Here is a 13,812-nt window from a genome sequence, read left to right as displayed (position 1 = left end):
CTCTACTTAGACATGGACAATCTGAAGATAATACTGGGAATGACAAGCCAAGTTCCTCCCAAGGCTGGTGCTTAGTGTGAGGCAAGATGAGGCTGGATACTGGACTCCCTGACCTCAGAGCAGCCCCCCAAGGCCCACCCACTGCACCTCATCCCACCCCCATGCAGGATACGACAAGAGGGGCATTTCATGATTGGGGGACACTTTCCCAGGGCCGACTCTCGGGTACAGAACATTACGATGACTTCCAAGTAACCCATCCCTCTGGGGGCCTGTAGGCTTCCGAAGAGTGATGAGGAGGAAGGAGTGCAGAGCTCTACAGACAGCCTGTGCTCTGCTCTCAATAACCGCCCATCTCCACACTCTCCAATCAAGCAGCCCCTGGGGAGTGTCTTCCTTCAGAGCTGCTCTAGGTGGGGGTCCCATCAAAGCAGCACCACTCGGGCCATAGTGTTGGAACCCCCAGACAAACTTCCCCGCCCTGGGCCTTTACCCAGGTCATCTGTAAGGGGACATAGCTCTCTTATCAGGGGCCTGGACCAGAATCCCTAGACATGGCCTGACCCTCTCAGTTCTGATCCCCTCCTTTTCCTCCTTCTCCAGCCTGCCTACCACCCTGACTTATGTCCCACCATGGCCCAGGCTTTCTCCAGCACCCAGAGACTGTGGCTCTCAGACCAGTTGATGGTTTTCAGATCTCCATGGCCATCATGTCCATGGCAACAGCAGCTTCCAGCTCTCCCACCTCAGTGGTTCTTTCCAATAATGGTTTCCAAAAAGTACAAAGACCACTGGCCTTTTTGGGGCCTCAAATGCCCCCTGAGATCACAGTTGGGTCAGGCAAGCAGAGGCTACCCTTAGATACACCATCAAGCCTGGAACCCTAAAATGCACACACCAAAGCTTGCCAGAAAAAAATGCCAGTCTCCAGGGTGAGGCAGTGCAGTGGGGGCTCCATCTGTGGGCAGGGGCTGGCTATTGGGACTTCCTCACCCCAGGTGGGACTGAACAGATCTGGTCCTGATGGTCATTTCTAGGGTGGCCTCTTTGACTCTAGCTGCAGATGCCAGATCTGAGAAAGAGCTAGACCCAAAGTGCCAAAAACATCAGTGAGGGTTCCTGTAAGTTCCACCCCCAGATGGGGTCAGGGGCGATCTCTGATCTTCAGCTCACAGCTCTCTGCCCCACCCCAACCATGGCACCTGATACCTGAAGGTTCGTGAGTGCTGAGACCATGCCTGTTTGTGTTTGCACCCTTACCACCCAGCCCCTCGTCTGATATTCACAACATTCAAAAAAAGTAGTTGTTGAATGGATGAAAGCATTAATGAGTCAACCAATTAGTGAATGAATTCACTGAAGGTTGGGACTAAAATGACCCCAGTGGATATCAAGTGGACATTGAGGCTGTCTCTTTACCCTCCACATCTCCCCTCCCCTGGACCCTTCACAAGAATTTCCAAGAACTTGATCTTTGCTATGTGGGAATCTCCAATCTCTGCAGGAGGGATTTGCTGCCTCCCTGTGACACTCACTCCATCCTGGGGACACTAAGCATTATAAAGCTATTCTTCATGCTAAGCCTAATCTAACACGTTCAGACTCAAAGCCACTAAAGTTCAGGGAAGACATAATTGTGTCGTTTGATTTGCTCACCAAAGAGCAGGTCAGATGGAAAGGTTACAGTCCTCTTAAAAATATTCTGACAACAAATTTTTAAAAATTTTAATGTTATCATTTTGCCTTTTCGGAGAAAGGGTTTCTATTTATCAGCGATGATTAAATGCTTCTGAAATCTGGGATTACTGACTTTGACCTTTTCTTTATCGGCAGGTAATAAAACGAATGGGCAGAAGACAGAAATGTAATTTGAGGATTACAAAATTTACGAGGAGGCAGCACATTGGGGAGGAAAGTGACGATGATTTGAGTGAGAGCGAGGGATGTGGAGAAAGGGAAGATTTAACCAAAATAGTTTCCTTGGACTCTTGGCTTTAGAAATGAAGATGTCAGTGTTTGTGTTCCATCCACTGCTCCATGCAGGAAAGAAGAGCTTGCTCGATGTTTGCGAATAAGGAAGGGGAGAGGGGAATGACCTTGTTGTAGGGCAGCAATGGAGAATAAATGAGATGATCCCCCTAAAACACTGAATTCAGACCTGACATGGATCCAGCATTCAACAAATATCGGTTATTGTTATTTTTATCGCACCATCTCGTGAGTCTCATTATCTCATGAAACAGTGCATGAGAACAGGAATACTGTATGTAAACTACACGTGCAGTGCTGCTTCACATTCATCTTTTTGGTTCAAAACTGCAGATCCCTGACTGCAAAGCTGGGGACTCTCTCCCATTCCTAATGTTGCATCCATCAGTGTTGTGGGTTACATTGGGTCCCCTAAATGATGTGTTCAAGTCCTGACTCCTGTTAGCTGCGAATCTGATCTTATTCAGAAATAGGGCCCTGACAAATGTAATCAAGTAAAGATGAAGTCACATTACAGTGGGGTAGACCCTAATCCAATGACTGTGGTCCTTATAAGAAAAGAAAAATTTGGGCCGGGCGCGGTGGCTCAAGCCTGTAATCCCAGCACTTTGGGAGGCCGAGACGGGCGGATCACGAGGTCAGGAGATCGAGACCATCCTGGCTAACACAGTGAAACCCCGTCTCTACTAAAAATACAAGAAAATTAGCCGGGCGAGGTAGCGGGCGCCTGTAGTCCCAGCTACTCGGGAGGCTGAGGCAGGAGAATGGCGTGAACCCGTGGGAGCGGAGCTTGCAGTGAGCAGAGATCGTGCCACTGCACTCCAGCCTGGGGCACAGAGCAAGACTCCGTCTCAAAAAAAAAAAAAAAAAAAAAAGAAAAGAAAAGAAAAATTTGGACATAGGCGTAGAGACATGGAGGGGAGAAGACCATGCAGAGAAAGCGGCAGAGATTGGAGGGAGGCAACCACAAGCCAAGTCATGCCAGGCGCTGCCGGCAGACGGCAGAAGTGGGAGAGGTAAGAAAGGGCCTTCTCCTGCAGTGGCGGTCCTCAATTTTTGGCACCAGGGACTGGTTTTGTGAAAGACAGTTTTTCCACAGAGAGGTGAGGAGGGGTTGGCTTCGGGATGATTCAAGCACATTACATTTATTGTGCACTTTATTTCTATTATTCTTACTTTCTAATATGTAATGAAGTAATTCTACAACTCACCATCGTGTGCAATCAGTGGGAGCCTTGAGTTTGCTTTCCTGCAACTAGACAGTCCCACCTGGAGCTGATGGGAGACAGTGACAGATCATCAGGCACTACATTCTCATAAGGAGAGGTGCAGCCTAGATCCCTCATATGCACACTTCACAGCAGGCTTCTTGCTCCTATGAGAATCTAATGATGCTGCTGATCTGATAGGAGGTAGAGCTCAGGTGGGTAATGTGAGCCACGGGGAGCAGCTGTAAATAAGATGAAGCTTCGTTTGCTCCACACTGCTCCCCTCCCGCTGCACAGCCCACTTCCCAACAGCCCAGGACTGATGATACCTGTCCATGGCCCGGGGGCTGGGGACCCCTGCCCTAGAGCCTGCAGAAGCAGCACAGCTGTGCAGACACTCTGATTTTGGACTTCTGGCCTCCAGAACCGTGAGACAATAATTTCGGCTGTTTTAAGGCCCCCAGTTTATGGTTATTTGTTAGGACAGCCCTAAGAAATGAATACAACAGGTGCATTTGGCCCACAGGTATTGGCGTTTTCTCTGCTCAGGAGCTCCGGTAAGCAGGACGTACGCAGTCCCTGCCCTTGTGCTCATGTGTTGCCATGTGCCGGGCACACAGGGTCTCCCGACGGACACAAGAGACAAGGCCTCAGACATCACAGACCCCACAGCAGGGGGCAGGAAACCGCACAAATATCCACGTGATATGGGAAAAGTCCTGCCAGTGAGAAGCACAGCTGAGCTGTGACTGTGTCAGGGGCCCTGACTCAGAGGGGGGCTTCTGTTAAGGAAACAGACCGGCTTCCGTTAAGGAAACAGACCTGACTCTCAGCTGGTGGAAGATGAGTGGGGCATGTGGAGTTTATACAGCTTGGTCAATAGGAAGATTTTGTGTGATGGGAAAGCCCATTTTTTTATTCCTTATAGTAAAGTAGGGAAAGTAAGGCTCAACGAAGTCCCCTTAGCTTGTACAGAAACAAAAGATAGTGGGATTCCCCCCAGGGGCTTGGCCCCCGGAGAGGGTCTCCCAGGAGGATGCTCCAAGCAGGTAATGGGATAGACCATGAGGCGTTTATGTTTTCCAAAGCTGTAAACAACCTTGAGAAACACTGTTCACTTAGGGCTGCAGCTGGGGCTGCATAGAAGCAGGCTGGCGACAGGGTGAGTGCTGTCCTTGTCCATCCTTAGAGAAACCAGGAGCCCTGAGAACCTGTGCCCAGCACAAAATGACTGACAGCTGGTCTCTCCAATCAGAAGACAGCTTCTTCACCCCCAACACCTCCTGGGTCTCAGGGCGATTTCAAAGATGAACTTTTCTACCTTCTACCAGGTGGGTGGGTCAATGTGAAAGGGGCAATAGTTTTTCATTTGTAGGGTGAAGGTCAATATTAAAAACCTGTTTTGCTGGCCATGCAAGGCTCTCCAAATATTATCTGACTTTGGGACATGATCAGAGAAATTCCAGGAAGTCGCCACTACTCCTATAGAAAGCAGAATAAGGAGGCTACCAGAGCAGGGACTATAGGAGCACTGACCTTGGGCCACCCTCTCCCGCAGCAACTCTTCTGGGACACGAGGCTGGGAGCCTCGGCTGCACTGTCCTTGGTGAGCCGGGAAGGCCTGCTCTGCGGGCCCCGTCTGCTATCTGGATGAGCTCCTCATCACTGTTGTCACAGGATTCATAAAGCACACAGCTCAAAGGTTTCCAATATGTAACACAATTTCTCCAGGCTCATTTAAATATTTCAAACCAGAAGAAGGAGTCGGCTGTTACATTTCACCTCCCAAAACTTAGTGAAACACGTGGCCAGGCTCGTGACCATGCTGTCTTCGGCTACAGTGGCTCTCTTTCCAAGGAGATTTCTCTTATTCTTAACCAGGAACCAGTGTGTCCTGGGTTCAGAGTAGTAAACTCTGCTCCCAAGACCCAGCCCAGGCAGGGGTCTCAGGTCATGGGAAAGTTGTGTGACCTTCAATCAGGACGGGGAGGGGAGGCAGGGACAAGACGGCATTGTTCAGGGGAGTACATGATTGACTCTACCGACTGTTTGAGCACCTACTATGTGCTGGGCATGCCTTTGGGGGCTGTAGATGGAACAGTGAACAAAGCAAAGCCAGCCAGGCATAGTGGCTCACACCTGTAATCCCAACACTTCGGGAGGCCAAGGCAGGCAGATCACTTGAGACCAGGAGTTCGAGACCAGCCTGGTCAACATGGGGAAACCCTGTCTCTACTGAAAATACAAAAATTGGCTGGGAGTGGTGGCATATGCTTGTTGTCCCAGCTACTCAGGAGGCTGAGGCAGGCGAATCACTGGAACCCGGGTGGCAGAGGTTGCAGTGAGCCAAGATCATACCACTGCACTCCAGCTTTGGGGACAGAGCAAGACTCCATCTCAAAATAAATAAATAGATAATAAAAGTAATGCCTCATGAGACTTGGTCATTTAGAAAGAAAAGAGGTTTAATTGGCTCACAGTTCCACAGGCTGTTCAAGGCGAGGCCTCAAGAAACTGTCAATCATGGCAGAAGGCAAAGGGGAAGCAGACAGGTCTCACATGGCTGAAGCAGGAGGAAGATGGGGCAGAGAGGTGCTACACATTTGTAAACAATCATCTCTCATGAGAACTCTATCACAAGACATCACTAGGGGGAGGTTAAATCACCAGAAACTGCCCCCATGATCTGATCACCTCCCACTATGCCCCTTATCCAGCACTGGGGATTACAATTCCACATGAGATTGGGTGGGGACTCAGATGCAAACCATATCACTGCCATTGGTGGACATTTGGATCTTTCTATGTTCTGCTACCCTGAGTGATGCTCCCACAGGTGCTCCAGCAGGTGTACCCATCTCTGTGCACATGCACAAGTCATCTGTATGATCAGCTCCTAGATGCAGACTTGCTTAAACAAAGGGTGTGTGCATTGTTACATTTGGATAGATCTCAGCAAATTGTCCTCCCCCCAAAAAAGTTATTCCAATTTACATTCCCACCATAAGAAGAACTATTTTCTTACTGTCTTTGTCAATCTGATGGATCGAAAAAGTTTTCATTACAGAGGCCTCAGAAATAATGCCACACATCTGCAACAATCTGATCTTTGACAAACCTGACAAAAACAAGCAATGGGGAAAGGATTCCCTATTTAATAAATGGTGTTGGGAAAACTGGCTAGCCATATGCAGAAAGCTGAGACTGGATGCCTTCCTTACACCTTATACAAAAATTAACTCAAGATGGATTAAAGACTTAAACATAAGACCTAAAACCATAAAAACCCTAGAAGAAAACCTAGGCAATACCATTCAGGCCATTGGCACGAGCAAAGACTTCATGACTAAAACACCGAAAGCAATGGCAACAAAAGCCAAAATAGACAATTGGGATCTGACTAAACTAAAGAGCTTCCGCACAGCAAAAGAAACTATCATTAGAGTGAACAGGCAACATACAGAATGGGAGAAAGATTTTGCGGCCTATCCATTTGACAAACGGCTGATATCCAGAATCTACAAAGAAATAGATTTGCAAGAAGAAAACAAACAACCCCATCAAAAACTGGTTAAAGGATATAAACAGACACTTCTCAAAAGAAGACATTTATGCAGCCAACAAACATATGAAAAAAAGCTCATCATCCCTGGTCATCAGAGAAATGCAAATCAAAACCACAATGAGATACTATCTCACGCCAGTTAGAATGGCAATCATTAAAAAGTCAGGAAACAACAGATGCTGGAGAGGATGTGGAGAAATAGGAACGCCTTTACATTGTTGGTGGGAGTGTAAACTAATTCAACCATTGTGGAAGACAGTGTGGTGATTCCTCAAGGATCTAGAACTAGAAATACCATTTGACCCAGCCATCCCATGACTGGGTATATACCCAAAGGATTATAAATCATGCTACTATAAAGACACATGCACAGCTATGTTTATTGCAGCACTGTTCACAATAGCAAAGACTTGGAACCAACTCAAATGCCCATAAATGATAGACTAGGATAAAGAAAATGTGGCACATATACACCATGGAATTCTATGCAGCCATGAAAAAAGGATGAGTTCATGTCCTTTGCAGGGACATGGAGGACGCTAGAAACCATCATTCTCAGCAAACTAACGCAAGAACAGAAAACCAAACACTGCATGTTCTCACTCATTAGTGGGAACTGAACAATGAGAACACATGGACGCAGGGAGGGGAACATCACACACAGGGGCCTGTCAGGGGTTGGGGGAAAGAGGAGGGATAGTATTAGGAGAAACACCTAATGTTGATGAGGGGCTGATGGGCGCAGCAAACCACCATGGCACGTGTATACCTATGTAACAAACCTGCATGTTCTGCACATGTATCCCATAACTTAAAGTATTAAAAAGAAAACAAGGGGGGAAAAAAGCATATTCTATATGCCAAGATAACCCTTTGAAAAACACTGGGCTACAACAATGAATTAGATTCTGCCCTTAAAGCACTTTTATGGGCTAAACATAAACCACAAACATTTCCTGGACGCATACTATGTGCAGAGGAAGTTAATCCAAAAGAGGGAATAATCATTTGAATTTAAATATGCAAAAAAAGAAAAACATTGGGTTGCAAAGACATAGTATGATAAAAATAATGTAAAAATCTCATTACATGCTGAAGCGATTAAGTTTGGGATATGTCAAGTTAAATAACATCATAAAAATTAATTTCATCTGTTCCTTTATCCTTTAAAAAATATCCTAAAATAATAACATCATTAAAATAAAAAGCAAAAAGAAAGAAAAAGTGCTTATCATTAGGACAAATAGCTAATGTCTGTGGGGTTTAAAACCTAGATGCAAGTTGACAGGTGCAGCAAACCAGCATAGTACACGTGTACCTATGCAACAAATCTACACGTTCTGCATGTGTATCCCAGAACTTAAAGTAAAATAGAAATAAAATTTTTAAAAAAGAAAAAGTGCTCATTTCAGGTAGGATTTCATATGAAGGATGAGACCTCCCTTGCATAGGTTTAAGGGACCTGCTATTTCCTTTTCCTTGACTTGTGGGTTTGTGACCTTGGACAAGATGTAAGGAAGCTGAGAAACCCAGTCTGACCTCCCTCCTCTGGCCGCCACCACAGTTCTCAATACAGGTTTGTGGGCCAGCCCGGTCGCCACCACCTGCCCTCCTGTATCCAGAAAGCGAGGGGCGCATTTTAAAAGTAAATTGGAAGAGATACTGCTGTGATGATTTTGTACCCTTGTCAAGACAGCTGATACCCCATTGGCATCTTTCAAGACCAGGGTTTGAACCAAAAGGTCTGGAAACCTCACAGAGCTGGAAGAGGAAGGTCGGAGGCACAGGGCACTGACTGGGGAGCAGCCCCTGCCAGCCACGCTCTGATGGCTGCTCCCCCAGCTTGCCCCGTGAGCTCACGGTTGGCTCATGAGCTGCGTGTCCCTGGGCCCACAGCTGTGCATCGCTAGCAGAGCACTGAGCCATCTGCCCTGCAGGTTGGAGCCATGAGCTAAGGAGCCAGAATGCGAACTTCTGTGGGCTGCTGGGCCTGCCACAGAGAGCCCAGAATCAGGCTGAATGGAAGCCCCAAAGGTGGCGAGTCTTCTGCACCCTGGCCCAGTCACAGACAGCACCCCACCCTACTGGGTGGATGCAGAAAAGTGTTTCCGAATGCCCCACCAGGAAGGCATTGGGAGCAGACAATGGCTTCTCTCCCCACTGCACACAGCCCTGAGTTTGTTTTTCAGCACCAGTCCTGTCCTGCTCCTGGGGTGAAGATGAAAAGACCCTGGAAACTACAACACAAAGCAGGAACCCTAGCGTACACCCTCCTTTTAGACTTTTGTTAGTTACAATGTATCAAAATTGGTTCCTCAGCTGTGATAAATGCATGCCCTAATACAGGATGGTGACAGCAGAGGAAGCCGGCAAAGGGCAACTTCTCTGTAAACCTAAAACTGTGCTTAAAAAATCAAGTCTACGGGAGGCTGAGGCAGGAGAATGGCGTGAACCCGGGAGGCGGAGCTTGCAGTGAGCCGAGATTGCGCCACTGCACTCCAGCCTGGGTGACAGAGCGAGACTCCGTCTCAAAAAAAAAAAAAAAAAATCAAGTATAAAAGGTGCTGACCCAAGACCTAAGACAGGTTTTCAGCTCCTATTTGGCATTTGTGACTTCGTGGAGGCTGTGCTGGCGCACTTAGACCCTCCTTTGGGACATTGGAGAAATTTATTTGGAGATGGAGCAGAAGCTGGGATTCTAAAAACGAGAACTCTCAGGACCATGTGCCAAGCAGGAGCAGACTGAACAGAATTAGCTCAGATCAGGGGAGAAGCAAGGAGACATAGGGGTCCCAATGGAGCTCCGGAGCTCAGACCTAAGCCAGACCCTGGCAGAGAAGCAGCACTAAGAAGAAAGCCCAGGAGGGCTATGGAATTGTGACACCTGGTGCCCAGAACCCCCCTTCCCATGTCTGCTCAGTCACCCGAGAGGGGACAAAAGCCAGCTCCTCTGCTAGCCTCCATCTCCATCTCTCCCATCCCATCACCCACCCGGCAAGCCTGGCTCCAGGACCTCACAGGCATTCAGAAGGAAGGGGCTTTGGAGCAGGGCTCAGCTGCTTCTCTGGAGCTCTGGTTACCCCTTTCCCTCATCCATCCTGCAATGGCTGTCAAGTGCCCAGGATGCACCAGGGGGTCCAGTGCTGTGTCCCTGCTCGGTGGCATTCAGAGTCTGTGGCTTTGAGCAAGGGACCTGTCAAAATGACCCCATCTGATGGCGAAGGTGGGTAAGAAAAGGCCTCAACCAAAGGTGTCAGCAGCCTTCTGAGGATTCCCACTGGGATTCCCGCTGGGTGGGCAACAGCAGACACTGTGCTGGGTCCTGCCCCGGTGAGGTCTGAGGACCCTGCCTTCCGGGAGCCTGAGAAGTAGGCCAGAAACAGAGGAGATGTTGGAACTTGAGCCGGAGGACAGGCAAGAGGCCTCAAGACCTTGTCTTGAGGATGTCGACCCAGGGATGGAGGGGAGGGCCCAAAGTGGAGACACCTTTGCATCCAGGTGGCACTCACTCGCATCCTGTGGGATCAGGGAGTCTTCACCCCAAAGGGCAGGGAGTGGGGAGGGCACTTCACCATTCAAGGTCATCCCAATTCAGCTTTCCATTTTGAAATGGTGTGGCTTTGTCCCCACCCAAATCTCATCTCGAATTGTAGTTCCCATAATCTCCATGTGTCATGCAAGGGACTCGGTGGGAGGTAATTGAATTATGGGGGTGGTTACCCTCGTGCTGTTCTTGTGATAGTGAGTTCTCACAAGATCTGATGGTTTTATAAGGGGCTTCCCTCTACCCTACTTTGCTGTTATTCTTCTCCTTCCTGCCGCCATGTGAAGAAGGACATGTTTACTTACCCTTCCTTCTTGATTGTAAGTTTTCTGAGGCCTCCCCAACGCTGCAGAACTGTAAGCCAATTATAGCTCTTTTCCTTATAAATTATCCAGTCTCAAGTATGTCTTTATTGGCAGGTAAGAACAGACTAACACACAGTTGCCACAGAAAATGTCCCCTTCCCACCCCCACACACCAAAAACTCTACCTGTCCCCAAGTTTTATTTGGGAACAGACAGCAAAATCTGTAGCCAAGAATGACAGCTGCCCAGAAGACACTCATGGGCAGCCACAACCTCCAGGAGCACCCACTGGGAGCCAGAGCCTGGGGAGGAGGAACGGAGTAAAGGCTTTGATGGGGAAGGGGAGACAAGACTGCAAATGGAATGTCCCGGGTGGCTAGAGCCAGCACTTGCCACAGTCATGGGAACCCACAGAGTCCCCTGGCTGTTGGCCACACTGAAACTGCCTTCTGCTGCCTCCTGGAACTCGTTCACGCAGGCTCAGCCACATGCGCACACTCCAGGGCTCCCACCCCTGCCAGGGACCAGAGGCTTCTCTTAGGTAGGGAGAGAGTCACATCCACTTCCAGAGGGGACTTTCAGGGGCTTCCAGCAGAAACAGCACAGCTGGACACCTGCTAAGACATCCAGCTTCTACCCCCAGCTCACCTGGGCACCTCTGGCCATGCCTTGCCTTTGGTTCCCATAGCATGTGGCCTAATCTCTACAGAGCCGTTCACCTTACTCCACCTTACTGGGACCCCTTGGGACCAGGATCCGGTTCTAGCCACCTGCACCCCAGTGCTCAAATCCTGATGTACAATGAACTGCATCTGAAGGATTCCTCAAGTCCAAAACCCTCCCATGGTCAAACTAAAGCCCCTGTTTTCCACGGCTTAGGTCACCACTTCCCCACCGAGGTAATGTCTCATGTTTACGCTCTTGATGACTCATCCAGCCTTGCTGGCCCCTACTCTGTGCTGGGAGCTCCTCCGGGCCCCTGAGAAACTGCAGTGAGCAAGAGAGTGATTGTCCTGCCCTCCCGGAACTTCCAGTCTCGCTCAGGGCTGCCCGCCTTCCCTGGAGGACTCAATGCAGGTGTTCTTGGCCTGCGGTGCAGCTGAGATGACTTGCAAAGTCTAAATGGGCCACAGACCTGGCAGGAGAGAATGTGTGGGAAAGGAAGAGCAGCTCAGCCAAGACAGAGAGCCTGGCAGGAAGGCTGGCCAGGCAGCTGGGAAAGCGGTCAGGGAATGGTGAATGTGGTCAGGGAGGCTGGATTAGGGCCCTCGGCCCAGGGAGGGGCTGGTACAGTATTTCAGGCAATGAGATGGGATGGTCCAGTGGAACACCAGGGTTTATAAGATGGACGTGGGGAACAGGAGGAGGATTACGCATTTGCAGGTTGAAGCAGCTCTCAGGCAGGAGGAGGTGACAGCACTGGTTAACCAAAGCTGGGAGAACCCCCAGGGAAGGGCCTTGGCATCTCAGAGAGGGGAGGGTGACTTCCAAGTTTTCCCCACTGGTGGGGGTGGAGCAGGGATTTGACCAGGAAGCTCAGCCCTGACCCCGCATTTCACCACTGCACCCTCCTGCCTCTCGTGAGCAAGAGGGTCCCTCTGAAGACCCCCTTCCCTGATGCTGAGGTCACCGCATTTCTGGTGGGCTGTAGTGCTGGGATGAGGAGCTGGTCCTGGGACCCAAACTCTGTGGCCACCTCCTCACTTTGCTCCAGGCTAAAGCAGCATCTCCAGTCTGAATGAATCAGATAATCAATAAACTCTCTAGAGCATCCAGGCAGTAAAAAACCAAAAAAGTCTTTATGTCTGGAGAACTCAGTAATTAACCCAAGCATGAAGGCTGGGGTTTGTTTGTCTGGGCGTAATTGGCTTTTGGAAGGAGAGGCGGAAGGACTGATGGATGTCCCCAGCTCTGCCAGCCCGGCTGGAGAGAGAGGTCTGTGTGAGGCCCCAACAATCAGAGCCCCCTATCTTCTGCAGGTCTGAGGGGCTCGGAGCCTGGAAGACGGACTTTGTCCCTGATGCGGCAGGCACCGGCCGTGCTGGATGAGTGATCCACCTAGCGCTCTGCACACACACCATTAATCTAGCAGCCAGCGGGGCCTAGGGGAAGATGAGGAGGCTGGGGACAGCTCAGGTCACCTTTCCCATCACAGAGTGCTCAGCCAGCCTGGGCGGCTGCCACACACACCGGGCCACCTCCGGCTGAAGGTCAAAGAGAACACATGTATGAGAGCAGGGTGGGCGCTAGGGGTGCAAAACAGGATCCCCACTGGGTCTAAGAAGGAGTATAAGCAGGCGTCTTTTCAGCTGGAGACCTGGCCTTCCTCACCCCAAGCCCACTCCAGTCCTGAGGACAGAATGGGAGAGTGGTGAACACCAAGGGTAGGGACTTCCTCTCGGCCCCCACCAGGCAGAAGGGAGGCACCACACAGTGAGTGAGATCAGGCTGCAGGGTGGGCCAGGAAAGCCCCCAGGTATCCTTATGAGTGGCCATGACCTTGGAGTCAAACAGACCTGAGTTCCAATCCAGACCCTGAGCTCGTTAGCTAGACAGAACACTGGACTCCCATCTCCAGGTTCCTCTTTGATAAAGTCAGACAAGGAGAGAGTAACAGTGACCCTGTCACAGGGCAGAGTTACGGGAACGGAGTAGCACGGTGCAATGGTCTGGTGCTTCAGCGGCCCCTACCCTTCCCCCGATGCAGCCCCTCTGCACGTTGCCCTGTTCTGGGCACACAGGGAAGGGGGAAGGAGAAGTGGGAGGGTAGTTGCCCACATGACTCAGCAAGAGAGCTTTCTAGACAGAGTGGGGCATAGGCTGGGTCTTATAGGAAAATGTGGAATTCGAGTTGACAGAGGGGCTTAGAGAGGGCATTCTCAGCTAGACACCTGTGCCTGCAAGGGTGCAGAGGTGTGCACAGGCTGACATACACCTACTTGGCGGAGAAACCAGCCAGGATAGCCCCAGGGTTCCACTTGATGGGCTGGGCCATTGAGGAACCAGAGCTGGAGGAAGGAGCTGCCAGTCACAAAGAGCCATAAAAGCCGGAATGACTCCAGAGTCAGAAAGGTCCTTACGGGCATAAGAATCAGTTTCCCCAACAATCTCCAGAGAAAAGTACTCAGGCATCAGGTTCATGCAAGGAGGCTGGCTCTAGGTGCTGGGGAAATGTCTGTGGGAATCAGGACTGGGATTCAG

At 49.9% G+C, this 13,812-nt stretch overlaps 1 long non-coding RNA gene across 1 annotated transcript in view; it reads right to left on the bottom strand.

Annotated features, from left to right (window-relative positions):
* The window catches only part of LOC144336786 (uncharacterized), a 97,361-nt gene that overhangs the window by 45,512 nt on the left and 38,037 nt on the right, over nt 1-13,812 (bottom strand). The window lies entirely within an intron of this gene.

Source organism: Macaca mulatta, chromosome 1 (assembly GCF_049350105.2).
Source record: "Macaca mulatta isolate MMU2019108-1 chromosome 1, T2T-MMU8v2.0, whole genome shotgun sequence".
NCBI classification, from domain to species: domain Eukaryota; kingdom Metazoa; phylum Chordata; class Mammalia; order Primates; family Cercopithecidae; genus Macaca; species Macaca mulatta.
Note: the sequence above shows the minus strand (reverse complement) of the source record. Positions and strands in the feature narration are given on the sequence as shown.